A 23,577-nucleotide genomic window follows, 5' to 3' on the forward strand; every position below is an offset into this window, starting at 1 on the left:
GCTCCAGGGGGCTGTTGGCCAGAGGCTTCAGGTCCTCCGTGGGCCTGATCAAAACAAAACAGTTTGTTTCCCTTAGAACAGGCAATCTTTGCAACCCTGCTTGCGATCCTCTCGGATATATACCCAGAAGTGGAATTACTGGGTCATGCAGTCCTTCTAGATTTACTTTTCTGAGGAATTGTCCTACTCTTTCATACTGGTTGCACCATTTTACGATCTTGTCAACAGGGCACAGGGGTTTCCATTACTCCACATCCTCACTAATACTTGTTTTTCTTTTCTTTGCCATCATACTGGATGTGAGGCGGCCTCTCATTGTGGTACTGATGTGCATTTCTGTAATGGATGATGTTGAGCATCTTTTCATGGGTTTCTTGGCCATTTGGAGGAATGTCTGTTCAAGTCTTTTGGCCACTTATAAATCAGGTTGTTTGCTGTTATTCTTATCGAGTTGTGGTTCTGTGTCCTAATTATTTGTCCCTTGTTAGATAGATGGTTGCCTTTTCATTTTCTTGATTATGCTCTCTGATACGCGAACTTTGTTTTGTTTTGCTTTGTTTTGCGGGTTGGTCGGTTTGTTGATGTCTGACCTTATCGACTGGCTGCTCTTAGAGAATCCTTTTTGACTGGACCCAGACCTAGGGGTAGAAGCTCTCAGAGGACAACCTCCATCCGTCTCTTGGCAATCTGTTCCTGGCGTTTTTCTTTGGCCTCCTTCATTCCCTTGGCCAAAAGTGTAGCAGGTTCTGCAGCCTCTTCCTTGCTTAGTATGCTGCTTCTTCCGAGTGATACGTCGACATTGGCGTTGGAGGACACGTGGAGTCACAAGACGCTGAATCTTGGGCGCTTCGGTTCTAGGTTCCTTACTGTCTTTGTTTAGGGGCTTTTCACAACATATTGGCAGACATCCTCTCCGGGGAGATCGGAGAGTTTGCGGATTCCACGAGTTCTTCTGGGCCCTGGGCGACGAGGCCCAGTAGTATCAGTGAGTCCATTAATGTCCTTGTTCCTTTTTTTGTTTACCATGACCAAGTTGAGAACACGGAGATGGATACGGTGCAACCCCGAACAGATTTGCGCTTCCTTTCTCCAGGCCTCCTTGGTCTGGGGCAGGAACGTCCTATGGGCGCAGGTGGACACGGCCATGGGTCAAGACACCCTGCTCCCTGGGGAAGCCTTGCCTGCCATTGCCACCCCTGATGTGACCCTTCCATTCTTCACCCAGAGCATCAAAGACAACTTCTACAGGACAGGCTTCTCGTAAAAGGTACGAAGCTTGCGCTCACCATCCACTTCAAGGAGTTGCTGGCAGCCAGTAGCTGGGAAAGAGATGCTCAGCTTTATCCTAAAGCTGCCTCCCGCCCAAAGGCTTGTAAGTTTGATAGAGTCCCATCTGTCTATTATTGCTTTTGTTTTCTGTGCATTTCCAAGAAAGTCACGGAGCTCTTCCCTTATGCTTTTGTCAGGGAGGAAGGACCGTCCTCTGCTCTTCAAGGCCCTTCGGCTAGAGCTGGACTTAGAATCAAATTGACATAAGACAGATTAACAGGAGAAAATCAAATTGAATAGCACAGATACAGGGAAGCCACCCAGACAGGAGATTCCAGGGACCCCGAGGCACCGCGAAGCTCCTAGGAGCCAAGGAAAAAGGAGGGGCCCGCTGACACCAAGGGAAGAAAGCCCATTGGCAAGAATGTGAAAGGAGAGGTTTGCAGAAACAAGATGGTTTTGTGATGCAGATGAAGCTCCTTCTGGCCTAGGGGGCCTCTGGTAATACTTCCCCTCCCTCGCAGGCTCTCATTTCCACTGTAAATGGAGGCAGTTGGGGGGGTGGGGCAGGACTGCTTTTCCTGAATCTGCTGGGTTTTTATGACTTCTAACTCAAAATAATCTTTATGTCAAAGCAGCACATTTGGAAATATCTCATCCTGCTCCCCTTCATTTTCTTCTGGGAGTTTTACAGTTTTGAGTCTTAAGTTCAGGTCTTTAATCTACTTTTGGGTTCATTTTTATATATGGTATAAGAGCAAGGTTCAACTTCACCCTTTGGCATGTGGATATCCAGTTTCCCCAGCACTATTAGTTGAAAAGGTTCATCCTTTCCCCCATTAAATGGTCTTGGCACCTATGTTGAAGACCAGTTAACCACATATCTGACGGTTTATTTGGGGTCTCTCTGTTCTATTCCATTAGTCTAAAGGTCTGTCTTTATGCCAGTACCACACTCTTTTGAATACTATTTCTTTCTTTCTCTTTCTTTATTTTTTAAATATTTTATTTATTTGAGAGAGAGACCATAAGCAAAGGGAGCAGCAGCAGGCAGAGAGGGAGAAGCCGACTCCCCACAGAGCAGGGAGCCTGATGCAGGGCCCAATTCCCAGGACCCTAGGACCAGGACCTGAGCTGAAGGCAGACATTCAACTGACTGAGCCCCCCAGGAGCCCCTGATTTCTATAGCTTTCAAATATGTTTTGAAGGACACCTGGGTGGCTCAGTGGTTGAGCATCTGCCTTTGGCTCAGGGCGTGATCCCGAGGTTCCAGGATCAAGTCCCACATCAGGCTCCCAACATGGAGCCTGCTTCTCCTTCTGCCTATGTCTCTGCCTCTCTCTCTCTCTCTGTCTCTCTCTCTCTGTCTCTCATGAATAAATAGATAAAAATCTTTTTAAAAAATATGTTTTGAAATCACAAAGTGTGAGACCTCTAACTTCACTCTTCTTTTTCAACATTGTTTTGACTATTTGAGGTCCCTAGAGATTTCACATGAATTTTAAATTTTTTTTTCTGGCTTTTTTGGGAGGGGGTTGGCTGCAAAAAGTGCAGCTGGGATTTTGACAGGGCTTGCATGAATTTGTAGATCGCTTTGGATAGTACTGACATCCCAACAATACTAAGTTTTTCAATCCATGAACACAAATGTCTTTCCATTTATTTATGTCTTTAATTTCTTTCAACTGTGTTTTATAGTTTTCCATATGTGAGTCTTTCACCTCCTCGCTTAGGTTTTTTCCTAAGTATTTTATTCTTTTTGATGCTGCTGTAAATATTTTTTAAATTTTCTTTTCTGATTGTTCACTGCCAGTGCGTAGAGCCACAATTGATTTTAGCACATTCACTTTGTTTCCTGCAACTTTGCTAAATCATTTATTAGTTCTAACACTTTTCTGTGGAGTTCTTTCGAGTTTTCCCATATAAGCTCATGTCCCCTGCAAACAAAGATAATTTTACTTCTTCTGAATTTGAATCCCTTTTCTTTTTTTTTTCTTATCTATTCGGTTTGTCTGGGACTTCAATACTACATTGAACTAAAGTGGCAAGAGAGAGCATTCTTATCATGCTCATGATCTTAGAGGAGATTTTTCATCTTTTACTACTGAGTATGATGTTTGCTATTGGGGTTTTCATATGTGGTTTGTATGTATGTATGTATGTATTTATTTTAGAGACTTTATTTATTCATGAGAGACACAGAGAGAGAGAGAGGCAGAGACACAGGCAGAGGGAGAAGCAGGCTCCCTGCAGGGAGCCCAATGCGGGACTTGATCCCAGGACCCCAGAATCATGCCCTGGGCTGAAGGCAGATGCTCAACCACTGAGCCACCCAAGTCCCCCATATGTGGTTTTCATTATGTGGGGGTAGTTTCCTTCTACTCCTGGTATGTTGGGTGTTTGTTTGTTTATCGTGAAAAGGTGTTGGATCTTGTCAAATGCTTGTCCTGCATTAATTGAAATGATCATGTGGTTTTTGTCTCACATTCTATCACTGTGTCATGTTATACTGATTAATTCTCATATGCTGAACCACTCTTATATTCCAGAATAGATCCCACTTGGTCATGGTGAATAAACCTTTTGATGTGCTCTTAAATTGGGTTTGCTGGTATTTTGTTGAAGATTTTTGAGTATGACATCATCTTCAGTAATTACATCTACAATGATCCTATTTCTAAATAAGGTCAGATTTTGAACTACTGTGAGCTGGGACTTCAACATCTCAAACCCCTATGATTTCCACCCAAAATGCCCACATGCTTTATTTATTTTAAGTTCTACAGTTCCAGAGAATTGCTTTTCATTGTTTACAGAGGCCCTTTGAATGCAAACCATTTGTATCATTCCCTTGATCCACCCCCCACCCCGTGGAAACCAGCCACTTTTGTACAGTGAACTCATTTTTAATTCAAGAGAAAAAAAATAAATGATTGGTATGTAGGTCAGTTCCTAGTTCTGTCTCAGAAAACAAAGGATCAGGGCTCAGCTAGCATAGCGTAGTTCAATTATTCCTTCATATGGCCTTTGTACGTCTGCTCGTGTGCATTTCACCTCGCTCTTTCCTTGTGACCCAGAGATAGTAAATTTCCAAAGATCTGGCTCAGGCTAGGTAAAAAGTCCAAATTTATCATATCTTGATGAATCTTATTTGATGCTTATAAGAATCTGACCTCAGTAAACCAGATTGCTTTCTCTACAGAGACATGGATTGTTAAAAATGAACTTCATATGGTTTTTTAAGAAACTGTGTTTTTCTGCCAAGCAGACGATTACTGTATGATTTTAAGCTTTTTGTTGAGACTTTAGTACTAAATCTCTCAAAACACTCAAGGAATGTATAGGGCCTTTGGTTGCTTTCTGGTATGTTTCTCTTTAGGAAGTCTCCCTGGTGCCCTGGCCTCCTTCCCCTGCCGCCCTGGAGCTCTGAAGAGTTTCCTACAGCTTCAAGACCAAAATCCTGCACCTCACCAATTGAGAGCCTTCTACTCAAAGCTTCAACATGTTGGAAATACATTTTCCGCAGTGGGAACATTTTCATTTTTCAAATTAAAATTGAAGCGCAGTTCTATGGTTAGAAGAGTGGCATTTCTAATTAAGGTGACACCGAGTCACACACATGATACAGATGAATCACTTTGTGGCGTTGGCCACACTCGACAGACAGAGCAAGATGCTTCTGAGAAATTAGGCATTGGCTTGTAGCATCTGTCCATGTTAATCTATTCTTGAAAAATGTTCATCTCCAACCTTCTCTTGGGAGACTAGGAAGCACCAGAATGACTTTGACAAACTTGAATACCAGATTTTCTTATGACTCAGGAAGAAGGTTATAATGTTTATTTAGAAGGGACTTCTTATTTATAGCATTTTGTCAAGTGGGGTGCTGGAGCCAGCTCACACTGGCCCATAAGATCTAATTCTTAAAAATTCAGGAGTTGTGTGAGTTGATTGATGACAGGCTGGTAGCTTGACATCGGCCACGATGGAAGTATTTACACCATGGAAATCAGCAAATGCTACAAACCAGGGCTTTTGCCAGTGCACCATTGAATTTATCCCTTCTTTTTAAATACTTAGAAGCAATGAACACTATGCGTGAAATGCCTGCCATGTCCTTTTTAAGCTAGCAGACCCACCAAAATATTATATATCTGTGTGTGTATATATATGTGCATATATATATATCGTGTGTGTGTGTGTATATATATATTTTTTTCTATTTGAGGAAAGAAAACAAAGAAGGAACATTATCCATGAGGATAAAAGGAGTCCAAAGAAGAGAGAGAAAGCAACGGGCACATATGGCAGAAACTTCACGAGAAACTTCACGAACATGTCAGACTTGGAGGTAGGCATCGAAGAACAGGTAGGAAAGGAAAATGAGCCACTGAGCAGGGAGAAGGTCATGGAAAAGAAGTGCTGAGCAGAAAGAAGGAATCAGATCTCCTGTGAATAGGAACAGCAAGCGTGGAATGAGAGGGTGCAGTGATGTGGGGCAGCTCGCAACCGTGTGGCCCAGTACAGTCTGTGAAGCCTTTCTTACACGTGGTCTCATTCTTTCCTTCAAGCCTGAGAGATAAGGGCAAGTGTTGCTCAAAGACTCAGTGTGACCCAACTGGATGAGCCCACGTTTGGAACAGAATAGGAGTCTTTTATCCCTTTTGCTCAGCTTTCTTCCCACTGCCCCGTGTTGGTTCTGCTCATCGACGTTGTAAGGCATGTAACACAGATAGGCAGCTATGAGAAAGGATTTTATTATTTTTATTTTTTTATATTTATTTTTTATTGGTGTTCAATTTGCCAACATATAGAATGACACCCAGTGCTCATCCCATCAAGTGCCCCCCTCAGTGCCCGCCACCCAGTCACCCCCACCCCCCGCCCACCTCCCCTTCCACCACCCCTAGTTCGTTTCCCAGAGTTAGGAGTCAAGAAAGGATTTTAAATACGTAATAACGCAGTAGAGCCTGGCTCGCTTTAGATGTGCAGCTACGATGCTCTGGGTGGCTTTGCGGGGCAGCAAGCTCTACCTTCTAATTGCTTTCAAGAATTCAGGTACAATTTCTGTGCGAGGTGTCCAATATACCCGAGGCCACAGCTTCATTGTACTCAACGCTGACTCTGGACAGGAAACAGAATGATAATCAAAGCTCAATTTCTAAGAAAAAGAAAGCACAGAACAAGTGAAAAACAGTACTATCCAAACTACGAGGGCTGGATTCTTAGGTCCCCTGAGAGTCAACTTTTCTAAAAGAAATATTTTTGTTCTTTTCCCCACACCGTACACTAACCTTCAAGAGGGATAAACAAGAATTAAACTTTCGAGTTTAAAATTTTCCAGTAACCTGAATCTCACAAACAGTGTTGAGAGAAAGAAGCCAGACACAAATGCAATACTTGATGGTTTCATTTCTGTAGAGTATGAAAAAACAGGGGGGAGAAAACCTAATCTGGGCTGTTAGAAGTCAGCCTTGTAGTTGCTGTTGGTGGGGTTAGGGGGGTGAGCATAGGGCCGGGAAGGGGTCACGAGAGAGCTCCTGGGGTATGGGTGATGCTGAGTTTCTCCATCTGGGTACTGTTTACACAGGTATGTTCACTTTGCAAAAACTCAAGTTTCCACGTCTAACGTGTACACTTTCCCCCTATGTATGTTATGCTTTAATAAAAAGATACTTAAATATTTCCTGCAAAAAATATCAAATAGGTTAGAGCCAGGATTATAATACTTTGAGAGACAAATAATGTCTGATGCTGGAAAAATGCTCAGTGATAAGAGAGTGAAGAACTGGAAGTCTGTCTTCAGCAGATGTTGGGGTAGAGCAGTCCGAGGCGGTTCCGTGGGAAGAGGGCCTGTAACCAGGAGCGATGGTACATTCCGGCCTTCCAACTGGGCGTCAGAGCGTAGCTGAGGGATACTCGAGAGGATTACAGGGACAGTAGGAGGCCCGAGATGACATACAATGTATGATATTAAAATATAACAAATAACATCAGGACCTGGCCCACTCTGGGGCCAGTCTCCCATTGTTCAGCTGATTGATTGCCCTTTAATGCCTTAATTCAGACAGAAATTATTTCAAGATGGCAAAGGCCATACTCACACAGACAAAGTAAATTGTTCAAGTTTTATTCTCTCAGTGAATAAGATACGATTTAAAAAGCAGGATGTAGGGGGACGCCTGGATGGCTCAGTGGTTGAACATCTGCCTTTGTGATCCTGGGGTACTGGAATCGAGTCCCACCTCGGGCTCCCCGCAGGGAGCCTGCTTCTCCCTCTGCCTGTGTCTCTGCCTCTCTCTGTGTGTCTCTCATGAATAAATAAATAACATCTTTGAAAAAAAAAAAAAAAAGCAAGGCATTGGGCCCCGTGAATCTTGCTCTCTGATTGCTCTTTGTAACTTTAGCAAATACTCAAAATCATGGGATTTTATTTTATTTTTATTATTATTTTTTTTAGCAGAAAGAGGTTTACAATTTAAGAGACATGCTATCTTATCTCCCTTCTAGATCTTCCAAGCCTGTACTTGTACTTGTATCAAGTGAGATCATCAGAAAGTTCTGTACCATGTGAAGTTATCGTTCTTACCTCTCTGGAGTCAGCGTTTGAATTTTTTTCTGTACTACGACGTCCAACGGTGGTCTGACAAAATCCACAGGACCTTGTCCAGAGTAAGCATTTCAATGCATAAGCAAAATGCCAAAATGCATGGAGTTACAAAGAAAACTGCTTATACTAAAATTCAGTTAGCAAAATATTTCAATAGATTTCACTTAGCATATATTCCAATAAATGCTTCTTTTTAAAAAATTTATTTTATTTATTTATTTTAGAGAGAGAGAGAGAGAGAGGAGGGAGAGGGAGAGAATGAGCAATGGGGAGGGGCAGAGAGAGAAGCAGGCCCTCTGCTGAGCAGGGAGCCTGGTGGGAGGCTCGATCCCAGCACCCTGGCATCATGACCCGAGCCAAAGGCAGACACTTAACTGACTGAGCCACCCAGGTGCCCCAACACATATGCTTCTGAATTAAAGCATTACAAACAAGAGCTCCCTGAGTTCTTTTTTTTCAAGATTTTAATTTATTTATTTTTGAGAGAAAGAGGGAGCACATGTGAGCAGGGGGGAGGGGCAGTGGGGAAGAGAAAATCTCAAGCAGACTCTGAGCAGAGCTTGGAGCCTGATGCAGGGCTCCATCTCCAGACCCTGAGATCATGACCCGAGCCAAAACCAAGAGTCGGATGCCTAACCGACTGAGCCACCCGAGAGCTGCCCGAGTTCTACTAGCAATTGTACTTTCAAAGATTTTTTAAAAATTCATTTATTCACGAGAGACCCAGAGAGAGAGGCAGAGACACAAGCAGAGGGAGAAGCAGGTTCCCTGTGGGGAGCCTGATGTGGGACTCATCCCAGGACCCCGGGACCATACCCTGGGCTGAAGGCAGATGCTCAACTGCTGAGCCCCCCAGGTGTCCCTACAATTTTTGTTTTCTGCTATTGTACGCATGCAACTTTATGTGTGCTTTTATCTGAAGGTATTGTGTACGTGTGCGTGTGTGTGTGTTCAGAGGTGTGGCGTAAGTACAATAGAAGAGTCGTTGTTCCATCACAACCAGGGCTGCCGTGCCACCACGAGGGACTAGGTCTTGGTCTCCAGACTCTGTGACCTTTCCCAGCCCCCAGGACCTCCTTACTGCTTCCTCATTGAGTAACAAAACTAACCAATACGTTCGATATTAAAACCTGGAAAAACAATAAAACAAGGGTTTTATTTCTGCAGACAAATAAAAATGACATTTTCAGGAAGGAGGTTCAGAGCTAAAAGCACAGAGGAGCAGGCCGGCAAAAGGAACAGAGTGTGCTAAGGATAGCGGGTACATCAAACCTGGCGTCACTTAGGTGTGGAAAGAAAAGTTTCATTTCTGCTCTCCTTGCTAAAGATAGGGCGACATGGCCTTCAGGTACAGCAGTTTGGCTATTTATTTATTATTATTTTTTAAAGATTTGCTTATTTATCCATGAGAGACCCACAGAGAGAGGCAGAGACACAGGCAGAGGGAGAAGCAGGCTCCATGCAGGGAGCCCGACATGGGACTCGATCCCAGGACCTGAGCCGAAGGGAGCCTCTCAAACGCTGAGCCCCCCAAGCGACCCTGGCTTTTTATTTCATCTGTCCCTCACATGAGAGTTGGAAGGTACCTCATGACAATTCCGACCCATTAGAAAGGTGGTTGGTCTACAAAAGGACTATGTACCCCCCGGACCCATGAGAGCACATGTGAGTTTCTCTATTCTCTCTGGAACGTTCTTGAGATTTAAAATTCAATGTGAAAAAAATAAATAAATAAAATAAAATAAAAATTAATGTGGATGATTCTATCCTTGATCCCAGTTCATTTTCTTCTACACACACATATGTACCACAAACTGGATTATTCCCAGCTCTGAACACTTTGAAACAAATTCGTGATCAGGAACAAGAGTTTACTTTGAGGCTGGAAGGGGGAAAAAAGAAAAATACCCAGCACGAGCTCTTTGTCAAAGTCATATTGCTAAATACTTGAAAACCTTGGTAAATAGCAACCGTACGATTTAGAAGTAATTTGCAGTGTAGTTGAATATGGATTCGTTGTTATGTAAGAGAGACTGTTTTCCAGCCCACAGGTATTGCCTTTGAAAGAGTAGCCCAGGGGCGCCTGGGTGGCTCAGCGGTTGAGCACCTGCCTTCGGCCCAGGGGGAGATCCTGGGGTCCTGGGATCGAGTCCCGCATCGGGCTCCCCACAGGGAACCTGCTTCTCCCTCTGCTTGTGTCTCTGCCTCTCTCTCTGGGTCTCTCGTGAATAAATGAATTTTTAAAAAATCTTTGAAAGTACAATTGCTAGTAGAACTCGGGCAGCTCTCGGGTGGCTCAGTCGGTTAGGCATCCGACTCTTGGTTTTGGCTCGGGTCATGATCTCAAGGTCTGGAGATGGAGCCCTGCATCAGGCTCCAAGCTCTGCTCAGAGTCTGCTTGAGATTTTCTCTTCCCCACTGCCCCTCCCCCCTGCTCACGTGTGCTCCCTCTTTCTCTCAAAAATAAATAAATTAAAATCTTGAAAAAAAAGAACTCAGGGAGCTCTTGTTTGTAATGCTTTAATTCAGAAGCATATGTGTTGGGGCACCTGGGTGGCTCAGTCAGTTAAGTGTCTGCCTTTGGCTCGGGTCATGATGCCAGGGTGCTGGGATCGAGCCTCCCACCAGGCTCCCTGCTCAGCAGAGGGCCTGCTTCTCTCTCTGCCCCTCCCCATTGCTCATTCTCTCCCTCTCCCTCCTCTCTCTCTCTCTCTCTCTCTCTCTCAAATAAATAAGAAGAAGAAGAAGAAGAAGAAGAAGAGGAGGAGGAGAAAGAAAGAATAGCCACCACAGAATAGCATTGGGTGTGCTGGAGCCCTGCACGCGTGGCCAAGTCCTGTCACTGAGGGTCGCGGCAGAGGGTCAACCAGAGCTCATGTCAGGCTATGGTGTAATCTCCTCTCCCGTTCTAATCTTTCCACCCTGATTTAAATGTGATTTTTTTTTCTTGTATTGATTGCAATTTTAAAAGTCGAGGCTTAGGAAGAAAAATGAGAAGAATAATATATTCACTGTTTTCAAAGCTGTTAAAGTGACAGAAAAAGTCTTAGCTTTCTGATTTACTAACTTCAAGGTACTGCCTGCGTGATACAAAACAAATCTATTTGCTGGGTTCAAAAGGGGCCAGAGAGAGTAGGTGCACTGCACGATAATTTTCTTTTTTTTAAAGATTTTATTGATTGATGAGAGACATAGAGACACAGAAAGAGAGGCAGAGACATAGGCAGAGGGAGAAGCAGGCTCCATGCAGGGAGCCCGATGTGGGACTCGATCCCGCGTCTCCAGGATCACGCCCGCCCCAGGGCAGAAGGCAGGGGCTAAACCGCTGAGCCACCCAGGGATCCCTGCACGATAATTTTCTTTGTCCCTATTTAACAAATGCTGTGGGTGTAATTCTCTTCTCTGTTCAGCTCAAGAGTGACCATGACAATGGTGGACTCCAATTTAGAAGCAAGGCCATCCTTAAATATGCTCTCCATTCGTCTGCCTCTACGAAAGTGACCGTGATGGGACATGGCCCCCTCCCTAGAGGCAGGACCATCCTGAATTTGTTCTCTTTATTCTTTCACCTCCAGGCTCGAAGCAGGAGCCTGGTCATGCCACACAAGCTTTTTGGGTAACCATCACAGTCAGCTCCTAAAAACTTTTAAATCTGCATGTTCACGCTAACCAGCCAGCAAGGGCACAGGATGACCGTCAAATACCTTAAAATGTTTTTGTTTTTTTTTTCTCTCGGGTGCCTGGGTGGCTCAGTCGGTTGAGCATCTGACTTGGGCTCAGGTCATGATGTCAGGGTCCTGGGATTGAGCCCCTGCCTCAGGCTCCTCGCTCAGAGGGGAGTCTGCTTCTCCCTCTGCCCCTGCCCTGCTCATGCTCTCTCTGTCTCTCTCGCAAATAAATAAATAAATAAAATTCTTTTTAATTGAAAAAATAAAATGGTCTTCCCTTGGGACCAAGGATTAGGAAACCTGTTAGAGTCCCCTGGAGAAGTTCATCACTCGAGGGTAGATATTTTAACAGTTTTGTCAATGAGCAGATCAGAAATGTCACTACCACTCCCCTCCCTGTTGTATTTAAGGCTCCCTGGGTCAACGTCCCTCTCTATTGTAGCCTACACTCCATGCTTCCCACAAATCTCTGGGCTCTCATGAGATCTGTGCCCATATAACTGGCACATTTTCAAACCAGCAGAATTAAGTAATACAGAGAGAAACCCACCCTACTGGCCTCTGTTTCTGTACAAGACACAGTTTTTACAGGACTTTCTCTCCTTCATTTGAGAGTGAAACCTGTATAAAAGCAGGCTGGGGATTTGATTATTTAGACAAGTGATTTTCCATTTTTTCCAGATCTCATCTTGCTCAAAATTCAACACCCCTCCACTGCCTATGAGGGGAAGCCTAACCTTTGAAAAGCCTGGACTTAATATCTTCTTGACTCATCTCCCCCAACCTGTCCCATTACAAGTAACATGCCAGCAGTACCCATTGAGGGTAACGCTCTCAAAATGCCATGCTTTCTTCCTTCTTTTGGACCTTCACACGTACCATTTCCCAAGATGACTTTCCAGATTTGTGTGCCTGGGAAACTCCTATTCATCTTTCGAAACTTAAGCTCAAAGCCTTCACATCCTATGGTCCCAGGCCAACTAATCCTCTCCCCTATGCTCCAGACACTTCTTACATGTCTATCCGCAAAGGATCTCAACGTAGCCCGCACACTCTAAGCTCATGACCTCACAATCTCTGGAAGCGAGACCCAGGCATCAGTATTTTTTTTAAACTCCCCAAGTGATCTCAGTGTTTAAGGACCACTGTTTTTTTTTCCTCCCCAAATTGAAGACCCCAGATAAGCAATGACCATGTGCTTACTCTCTTACAAACATAGTGCCTAATCCAAAATGAATAAATACATGGAGTCTGATCAGTAACTTAAAATATTTTTCAGTTATGAATGGATTCTTTAGAAAATAACTCTAGTGCTTAGTCCAAATCGAACTATTTTAATATTCTTATGAACAAGTTTAATTTTTAAAAAGATTTTATTTATTTATTTGAGAGGCGGGGGGGAGAGGAAGAGGGACAAGCAGACACCCTGCTGAGTGGGGAGCCCAATGTGGGACTTGATCCCAGGATCCCGGGATCATGACCTGAGCTGAAGGCAGACACTTAACCAGCTGAGTCACCTAGGCGCCTCTGAATAAGTTTAATTTTTGTATTTCCGAATCTATCTGTCTTTTGCAAATTACATCCTTTCACTTTTAGAGAAGGAAGGGGGCTATTATTCCACAATTGCTATTGTTTGGTGTGGTTTGACATATCTCACTCATTTAGCACAATCAGAAAAAAATTAAAAAGAAAATTAGCAAGTTAGTTCCTTTCAAAAACAACCACCATCTGCAACCAGAATAACATGTGTACGTGCCTAGTAGGGTACCCACTCTGCGCTGTGTGCTCAGTGATGGCGGCTGTTATTATGTGCTTCCTCTTTTAGGAAAGGCTGCCTTATTAACTCGCCTCACACAAAGGCATCTGGAGATGACACTACAAGAGGAAATAAGATGGCTTGCCAAACACTTCCTTTCATTTAGGTTCAGTCCATGAGATTTCCTGACCATTCATCATAAACAAAGAGGTGTTTGCAGCTTTAGGAACTCACCGGATATGCTACTGTCGGGAAGGAAGAATTTCCTCTGCTCTTCTAGGTCCTTCTAACCAGACTAAGAATCAAATTAACATGAGACAGATCAACAGGAGAAAATCAAATTTAATTTTATGCTCATGGGGAATGCACACAGCCATGAAATTCCAAGACAGACATAATGAAGTATGTATGTCATCCTGAATTAAGGAGAAGGAAGTAGGCATTTGGGACTTCAAAGAGAAGGAATGCAGTTTACAGGAAGATGGAGAAGAGTAAATGTTTGATAAGCAAATGTTTGCCAGGCCACTCAGAAACAATGGGACAGAAAGGACTTTGATCCAACGGGTTTGCTAGCTTCATCCCTGTCGTGCCCAGTTCCTATCATAGGGTATTTATGGCGACAGCTGCCTTCCTGGAGCAGGTCCTCCATCTAAACCCTTTTTAGGCAGTCGAGAGGCAGGTAAAGAGCTTTTCCTGAAACCGCAGGGTTTTGATTGCTTTGAACTCAAAATAATCTTTATGCTAAAGTGGCCCATCTTGGGGCAGCATGCCCTTGGCCCCTACACCACCCATGACACAGACAGAAAAGAAATAGTTCTGTCCCCCCCTTGGCTCACTCCATTTGGCTATCGCTGTGTAATGCCTGCTTCTCTACTCTCCTTTTTTTCCCCATAAAACTGCTGGCTCTACATGTACCCAAAAAGTCTTCAGATTGACTGTTCCAGGACTAGCCAGCTACTCCTCAGGTTTAATCACAGGGCTCCCACGGCTTCACTCCTACACGCACATGGCCCTTCTCTCCTGGGTTCTGTGAGTCCACACCCCCAGCTGAGTCATTCAGGCACAATCACATTAATTGCCTCCACCTGACTGAATTTCTTGGGGCAGGCTGCCTTTGTCAAACGCTAGGTGACATGTATTTATGCCATAGCATTTTAGTAGCCATGGTACAAACCAACTCTTCCAATTTTTCCAGCATGAACTAAAGTGACAGCTTTCCACGTTGTAATGACAGCAAAATCCGAATTAACTGCAAGTCTCAATAAACAAGTGTTGTAGAAAACCAACCTCTGTGCTTCAGAACCAAAATATAATGCAAAGACAGAGTCTGGGATAAAGAGGGACAATAGCTTTATCACTTTGCTGGGCGAAGGAGGCTGTGGCAGGCTCTGGCCTTCAAAGACTGCAAGCCTTCCAGGAGGAGGAGGAGGGCTGCTTTACAGGGGAACACAGGATCTAGCCAGTTTTGTTTTGTTTTTTTGGATCTAGCCAGTTTAGACAGGGATTGTGCATGTGTTGCCAGCCTCCTTAGTTGTTTTCAGGGTGGTACTGGGTTCCTGAAACAGAAGGCTAAGAAAGGAGGAGGGGAGGTTTGAGGAAGTGAGGAAAAAGGTTATTCTAAAATCAAGCTACAGGCACCTGGGTGGCTCAATGGTTGAGCATCTGCCTTTGGCTCAGGTCGTGATCCTGGGGTCCCGGGATCGAGTCCCACATCAGGCTCCCTGCATGGAGCCTGCTTCTCCCTCTGCCTGTGTCTCTGACTCTTTCTGTATGTCTCTCATGAATAAATAAATAAAATCTTAAAAAGGAGGGAAACTGAGTGGGGAAAAATTAGAGGAAGACAAACCATAAGAGACTCCTAACTCTGGGAAAGAAACAAAGGGTTGCAGAAGGGAAGGAGAGTAGGGGGATGGGGTCACTGGGTGACAGGCACTAAGGAGGGCGCTTGATGGGATGAGCACTGGGTGCTATATGTTGGCAAATTGAATTTAAGTTAAAATAAAATCTTTAAAAAAATAAAATCAAGCTTCACTGAAGCATTCGTGCAGCCATTTTGATTTTTTTGTTCAACTATATGCTGTTAAGTAGTTTCACAAGTATTTTATTTTTATCCAACTCAGGATGAACTAAGAAAAAATCATTCTGTTTTCCATCTTTAGTTTCATGCTTTAGTAAGCACCATATATTAATTTAATAAGGTGTTTGTTTTGACAATTAAATCTTATAGTATTGGTTCATGATTGTGATCACAACTCTTCACGGACTAGGCTTCTAGTAGTTGATAAAGGAGACACAGAAAATCGGGCCTTCATGGCATCGACTGCCTAGCTGTTGAACAAAGCCCTCTCTTCTGCCTCTGGAGCACCCACATTTCCCAGCTGCCCTTGAAGTGCGGGGTGGTCATGTGACCACATCCTAACCAATGAAATGTATTCAGTAGTAAAGTGATGAATCCCAGGCCCCGCCCATTACACTCCTCCAGGTACCATCCTTTGAATTCTTTCCTATTACCTGTGACCTTGGAGGCCATATGTTGAAAATGGCAGAGCCACAAGATAGAAGAAAACGAGGTACCAGAATTGTCACTTGGAGGAATGTCACCGACCCATCAGAAGCACCACTTTTGGACCTTGTATGAAAAAGAAATAGATTTCTAGTTTCTCTAATCCACTAAAATTGGGGATGTACATGTTATAGCATAGTTTGACCTTAGGTAGTAAAGATTTATACTGTGCATTTAAAAATAAAGTGTTCTCCTTCCCCCTACTAAGGATAATCTATTTTCATTGTTTACTATTGGAGAACGTTCCACACTGACACAGTAATGTAGCCTGAAAGGTGCTTTTAGAAAGAAATCTCTGATAATAACTCTGTTCATCAGTCATAACGTCCTTTCTTTTTCCAGCACATGGAGGGTAAAACCAAAAAAAAAAAACAAAAACCAACCAAACAAAAAAGACCCCTCTCAATTAAGATGCATTATTCTAGTTATCGTTTTGGCAACAAATGACAAAGTTTATTCTAATAACTACACTAACTCACAGTGAATTAAGTGAATTGCACCTTTCTCAGGCCCCCAAGACATGATGCAGTATTTCAGTGACATTTCCACTACGACTAAGATACAACTTGGGCTCTGCTAGAAATTCTCTCAACATATGTTGTTACATGCGGAAACGGAAACTCTAGTGCCGATGAGTCTGGATGTATTAAGTTATTAGTTTCTAGGACACAAATATATGAAATGTTCGTGCAGTTATATAACCAGCTTTACATTCATTGTCACACTCTGTCAACCTGCGGTATGCTGTTGGCTGCCCTGTGCCTTCACTCACTCAGCAAATGTTTATGAAACGCTGCCCAGCAACAGTCTAGGTGCTTGGAGGCACAACACTGAGTGAGCCGCAGTCTTGGTAATCCTGGAGCTTATGGGTCTGGGCAGAGGGCAGCTAATTCCTGTGAGGAAGAGGATGAGAAAACCTTCAAAGACAAGATTCTCTCGGATACAAGTCTGGAAAGGATGAGCAAGGGTCTAAGGATAAATGAAGGAAAGGCATCCCAAGTTGAGAGAATACCAGGGACCAAGACATAAGGTTTTGAACGACATGAAACATGTGGGGAATGAGGCCTGTTCATTTTGGCTTGTGGTCAGGGGAAAAGTGGGGAGTGCAGAACAGGGGGTTGGGGAGGTAGCGTGGGGTCAAGTTATGGAATCTTGGATGATATTGTACATATCCTGAACAGTTACTTTCTGTATATGAAGAGAGGTCAACAAGTAGATAGTAATAGGTCAACAAGTAGGGAAATAATTCTGGAATAGCACGGAGGATGGCCTAGAATAGAGATGGTATTCTGGAAGCACGGAAGCCAGTTAGGAGGCTGTTGAAGTATTGGGGTAGAGGTGGCACTTGATCTGGGAGATGTTTCTGAGACAGAATCAGGAGGACTTGTTGGCCTTTTGGGTGACAGGGGGCCCAGGGTAAGCTGCCCCCAAATGTGCCACTTTGCATTTTGATTATTGTAACTAAAAGTTACTTCAGGGGCAGCCTGCACAAGTAGGACTCGCAGACCCGCCTCTGTCCTCCTGAAAGCAGGAGCTAAGTCTCCCACGCGAAAGGTACCCGCCCTGTGGTAGGGAGTAAAGAGAGATCCTTATCACCAGAGATGGGAAATTTAGAGCCAGGAAGTCTGTATCAACAACCCGTGGTGTCTCTCTTGATCAGATGGGGTCCCAAAGGTGGGGCAACCAAATCGGGCAGAAGAAAAATAGAAGTTTATTGAATACACTACACGGAGCAGCGGGCAGGACAGAAGAGAAGAGATGCTGTCTGCCAGGAGGCGGTGGGTGGGCTGTATTTAAGGGGGAAGGTGAGCAGGGATGGGGAATGTTTCGAATTTTCCTTTCTTGGTACCTGTGTTCAGTTGCAAGTAACCCATTGGTCAGCCAGGACTTCCGGAGATTTTGAGGTGGCTCGCCTGATAGGCCTCGTCGTAGCCAGCTGGGTGGTCCCTGTGGGCCCTTTGGCCTTGCTCTACGTCCCATTGCTCAAGCCTGTTGCCTAAACGCAGGCCTCTACACGACCCTTGTTACTTTTTAGTAATTTACTACCCCAGCCTGAATTGTTTAGAATTCCTTACTAATTGAAGCTCCCAAGATTCACTTTTCTCTGCCCTGTCAATTCCTCCCAGAGGAATTGTCTCTTTGTCTAGAAAAGTATAAAACCTGCCTGCCTTGTCAATCTCTTGGGTCTCAATTTCATGATGGGATGGGGCCTCTGTACACATGTAAGAAAACTTGGATTTTTTTTTTTCTCCTGTTGATCGGTCTCGTGTCGGTTTAATCCTTAGTCCAGTTGGAAGACCTTGAAGAGTAGAGAAGAATGTTTCCTTCCCTTCAGGTGCAAAGGAGAAAAAGAAGTTAGAGCTGCCTGAGATTTCTAGCCGAAAACTCTGGGTGGAAGATGACATGACAGCAGAGAGAGGAAATTTGGAAAGAGACGCCACGTACACACAGTGAAGCCAAAGAGGTTGGTTCTGGACAATGTGCTAGTGCAAGTTCCTGTGGAGTATCCAGGTTGAACAAGAACTAAAAACGTACACTGTATATTACAGTCTCAAAATTTAATAGTTCATATATATTTTTTAAAGATTTTATTTAGGGGATCCCGGGGTGGCTCAGCGGTTTAGCACCTGCCTTCAGCCCAGGATGTGATCCTGGAGACCCGGGATCGAGCCCCATGTCGGGCTCCCTGCATGAAGCCTGCTTCTCCCTCTGCTGGTGTCTCTGCCTCTCTCTCTCTCTCTCTCTCTGTGTGTGTGTGTGTGTCTCTCATGAATAAATAAATGAAATCTTATAAAAAAATAAAAAATTTAAAAAAAAGATTGTATTTATTTGAGTGAGAGCAAAGGAGAGAGGCAGAAAGAGGGAGAAGCAGATTCTCTGCTGTGGGAGGAGCTGACATGGGGCTCGATCCCAGGACACTGGGATCACGACCTGAGCCAAAGGCAGATGTTTAACCGACTGAGCCACCCAGGTGCCCCTTAATAGTTCATATTAATTGCAAAGGAGAAAAAGGGACCTTTACAGTAGAGAAGCATAGACGACACCGCCTTAACTCAATGATTAGTCAGCACCAAAATGATGTCTACTGATAAAATACGTTGATAAAGACACGGCATCACTTATGAAATTCTCTTGCCAGAAATTCATCACCTGATTGTAATCTTGAGAAAACATCAAATACCCTCCAACATGTTACTGAAACTTCAGCTGCCTCCTTTTAAAAAAAATAATTTTTATTTTTTTAAAGATTATTTATTTATTTATTCATGAGAGACAGACTCAGAGAGGTAGAGACACAGGCAGAGGGAGAAGCAGGCTCCATGCGGGGAGCCCAATGCGGGACTCGATCCCAGGACCCCCAGGATCATGCCCTGAGCCAAAGGCAGACAGACGCTCAACCACTGAGTCACCCAGGTGCCCCAGCTGCCTCCATTTCGACCTCAGACTTTCTAGTTGGGTTCTTCCCACTTTGTCTCTTGGCTCAAGCAGAAGACATTGCAGGCAAAGCAGGCCCTGATGGGAACCGAAACTACCCTCTCAAGCAACCAGGGCCGCCCTGAGCCAGCGAGCCCCTGCCTGTGACTGACCCCAGGACCATGATGGACTTGACCTTCACGGTCCCACCTGCAGGCACCCACCTGCCCGTGCCCCACATTCTCCTTCTCTAAACCTGGACGTACGTCTGGCACTCTGGACACGGTCTCCGAGACCCTAGTCCACTCTCTTCCCGGCTATTGGTCTCATTGAAATACATTCCTTTCTCATTTCACCACCACCGTCTCTCGGCCTTTGGATTTTGTCAGCGGTGGCCGGTGGCCAAATCTGGTCTGCGTGGGACCCTTGGCCAGGTGCTGTCACACGCCTGCTGCCCCGGCTCCGTTGCTGCACAGCGGCCCTGTATTCGTCCACAATGCCAATGCCACTAAAGACCAGAGGAGGCCAGAACTCCTCCAGATTAAAGGTGACAAAAAAGACAGGACAGTAAAATATAATGTGTGATCCTGGCTGGGGGTCTGGGATTGGGGGGGGGGCGCCTATTACAAACTGTCCCCGAGTAGGGCTGCTGTAGCTGGCAGGTCCTCTCCAGAGGCCTCTCACTGGGTCCTCGGCCGCCGCCTGCCGAGGAGGACACACACCTTGCACACACCTTGACCACATGCACAGCATCTGGCCACTGCTGAGACCAGACTTCCGGCTCACTGTGGGTTGAGTCTTCGGACTGTGCACCTGCAAGAACACACCTGCCAGCCCAGAAGTGGTTGGAGGTGGGCCGCTAGTGGTCGCAGGCATCAGAAGCCAACAAACGTTCCATAGCCAGAGGAGTTTGGTTGGCACTCCCACCCCCGCCCAATTCTATAAAATACAGCCTCAAAAACTCACACACACACACCCGTCTGCCTTGCACATTTTCTTGAGATCCCACATTGACAGGGGAAGGGGAGCAGAACTTGTCATCCCAAAATATGCCTCTTTGGTGGAAGGGTTGCCTTGAGTTGGTTGTTTTTAAGGAACAGCAGACACAGAAGCTCTGAAAATGGAACAGAAGTTATCCTTTTGTAAGAACATTTACATCTATAAGGGAAATCTCCATTTGTAAGGGTGACTGTCCCTCACTGTACTGGGAAGAAAGGGATGAGCAAATCTCTAGTAACTTCTATTAATGGAGGAGGCACCGACCAATCTGCATGGAGCCTGAACCTTGCTTTCTGCGCTTTGCCGGGTAACCTCCTATCCCTGGCACCCTACCCCCAATGTCTTTGTTTTGTCTTCAGCTGAAGATGACATGGAAGGTGGGGACCTGGGCCCTTTCTGAGAGTCTCTCCCACGGATGTATGCAGAACGTATACATATTATTGAACTTCTGGTTTTTTTTCTCTCTTGTTAGTTTGTCTTTTTATTATAGGAGCGTCTCAGCCAAGATCCCAGCAGGAGAGGGAAAATGATTTTTCCTCCTTCACAAAAGGAGGGAAAGAGAGCTGCTGACCTCAGTACTAACTGCTCCAGCTTTGACCGGGAGATGAACTGTGCTTGGAAGCTTAAAATTCAAAGGGTGATCGCATTTATCCCAAGACGCGTGCAGTAGCAGCCTAAGAAAATCAGATATGAGACACAGAGACTAGAGATCCAATACATAGATTATTGATGTGTCCGAAAGAAAATTCCAGAACAAGTGGAAGATAAAGGATATTTGGAGGGATCCCTGGGTGGCACAGCGGTTTAGCGCCTGCCTTTGGCCCAGGGCGCGATCCTGGAGACCTGGGATCGAATCCCACGTCGGGCTCCTGGTGCACTGGAGCCTGCTTCTCCCTCTGCCTATGTCTCTGCCTCTCTCTCTCTCTCTGTGACTATCATAAATAAATAAAAAAAAATTTTAAAAAAGGATATTTGGAGAAAAGAATACAATTTTCTCAAGTTGAAGGAAAAAGTTTCATCTCCAGATGGCAAGACTGTATCATAGTCAAAGCAAAATGGACTAAAGTTGTTCGATATCTGAAGGTGAGCAGCTAATGGTTTAATTTCAAAGATAAAGAATGACGTAGATTTTTGGTAAAAAAAAAAAAGGTTGCCTACAGAGTACTGAAATCAGGCTTCTCCTGAGTGTCACAGAGCAACAGGGAGACAGGAAAACAGAAGGGACCCTGTGGGAAAAAAAACAAAAAACAAAAACCCTGCCTTTTTGCTCCTTTTCCTGCTTCTGGTCTGGCTAGGACCCGCACCCAGGCCTTACACGTGCCTTAACGTACGTCCTCCTTGTAAAGGTCAAGGAGTTAACGATTTCTCTGGAGTCTTCCAGCACAATCGATAACATCTGAGGGGTGACTGGGCGGGTTGTCACGAACGGTTCCCAAGACCACTGACTCCAGAACCTTGATGCCAAGACCCCTGGCTCCAGGGCCCAAGTGACTTACGGGAGGACACTAGAGCCCTTGTCCTTGTTTGACCAGTTCCTGGATGCCTGAGAGGACTCGCACCCCAGACCATCGTCTTCAATAAAACCCCAAACTCTCGAGGAAAGACGAGACTCACTCTCCTTCCTTCTGAGTCTCTGAGCCACTGGGTTTGTACGTGCACTCTCTCTACGTCTCCAATAAACTCTGTTCGCACTTCCTCTGGGCTCGTGTTTGATTTCTATCCTGCACGTGGCCAGGGACCCTCTTGGCTGGTCCTGTGGGACCCCCTCTGGGTCCTTGGACCCAACTAGCCTGTATCAGCAGGATACACAAGACAGAATGTATAATATTTTGAAGGGGAAGGCTGTGTGTGAGTCACTAATCCCGTATCAAGTCATGTGCAAAAGCCATCAAAATCATTCTCATTTATATATGACCTCTAAAGATTCCACCCTTGGTGTGCCCACCTGGCTCAGTCGGTAGAGCGTGCAACTCTTGATCTCAGGGTCGTGAGCTTGAGCCCCACATTGGGTGTACAGATTACTTAAAAATATTTTTTGCGGGGTGAGGGCCTAGGTGGCATAGTTGGTTAAGTGTCTGACTCTTGGTTTCGGCTCAGGTCTGATCTCAGGGTTATGAGATCGAGTCCCACGAAGGGCTCCGAACTCAGCGCAGTCTACTTGAGTTTCTCTGTCCCTCCCTCTGCCTCTCCCCCCTGCTCTCTTTCTCTCTCAAATAAATAAATAAATCTTTTAAAACAATTTTTTTTAAATCATAAAAAACAAGACTCCACCCTAAGAAAATTCACTCACAGATGTACCCTGTAAATGACTGAGTGTTTAATATAGATAAAGACTTGTGAAGTAGAAGTGCATGGTATTAGTCCTGATGGTGAGCATGAAAATTAATTAAATTATAAAGTCTGATAATTATTGTAAATATGGTTTAAAAGCACAGAAATGTTTCTATTTTTAAAAAATTTTTAAAGGGATTTTTCCCCTTCTTTTATTTTTTAAGATTTCATTTATTGGGACACCTGGGTGGCTCAACAGGTGAGTCTGCCTTCGGTTCAGGCTGTGATCCCAGGACCCCAGGATGGAGTCCCACATCGGGCTCCCTGCGAGGAGCCTGCTTCTCCCGAGGCCTGTGTCTCTGCCTCTCTCTCTCTGTGTTTCTCATGAATAAATAAATAAAATCTTTTTAAAAATTATTCATTTGACAGAAAGAGAGAGCACAAACGGGGAGCTGCAGGCATGGGGAGAGGAAGAAGCAGACTCCCGCTGAGCAGGGAGCCTGATGCGGGACTCAACTTCAGGACTCTGGGATCATGACCTGAGCCAAAGGCAGACGCTTAACCGACTGAGCCACCCAGGTGCCCCAACAAAAATGTTTTTAAAACTTCAACTTTAGGGACGTTTGGTAGGTAACTCCTGATCCTGAAAGACAAATGACTTACCCGCTTGAGTGTCTGGTTTTCATAGTTTGAGTTTCCCTAAGCTGATCGATCACATGTGGAAATGTGATTAATGTGCCCACTTCTATCCCACGCTGTAATGTAAGAAAACATAAATTCTTCAGGGCTGTCACTGGTTTATTATTTTTTAAGGCTTTATTTTTAAGTAATCTCTACACCCAACACGGGTTCTGACTCATGACCCAGAGATCAAGAGTCAAGCCCTCTACCATCTAAGCCAGCAGAGTGCCCCATGGCTGTCAGTGTTTTCCACAGGGAAGTCCAGTTAAACTATACTGAAATTGGGATTCTGGCAAAGAGGTGGCCCCTGGGAGGAAAGAGAAGTCCCAGCATCCCTGAGATGCTG

At 44.7% G+C, this 23,577-nt stretch overlaps 1 long non-coding RNA gene across 3 annotated transcripts in view; it reads left to right on the forward strand.

The window, feature by feature from the left end:
* LOC112652927 (uncharacterized) overlaps positions 1-21,975 on the forward strand; it is a 59,652-nt gene extending 37,677 nt beyond the window's left edge. The window contains exons 3-5 of one of the 3 annotated variants that reach the window (XR_004813148.2): positions 5,498-5,620; positions 7,780-7,941; positions 18,202-21,975. This is a non-coding gene — a long non-coding RNA (uncharacterized LOC112652927). Of the gene's footprint in view, positions 1-5,497; positions 5,621-7,779; positions 8,071-18,201 lie in introns of those variants that run through there. The other 2 variants (XR_003131820.3, XR_004813147.2) reach the window with 2 other exon arrangements.
* Positions 21,976-23,577: the final 1,602 nt, after the last annotated feature.

Source organism: Canis lupus, chromosome X (genome assembly GCF_003254725.2).
Source record: "Canis lupus dingo isolate Sandy chromosome X, ASM325472v2, whole genome shotgun sequence".
Classification (NCBI taxonomy): Eukaryota; Metazoa; Chordata; class Mammalia; order Carnivora; family Canidae; genus Canis; species Canis lupus.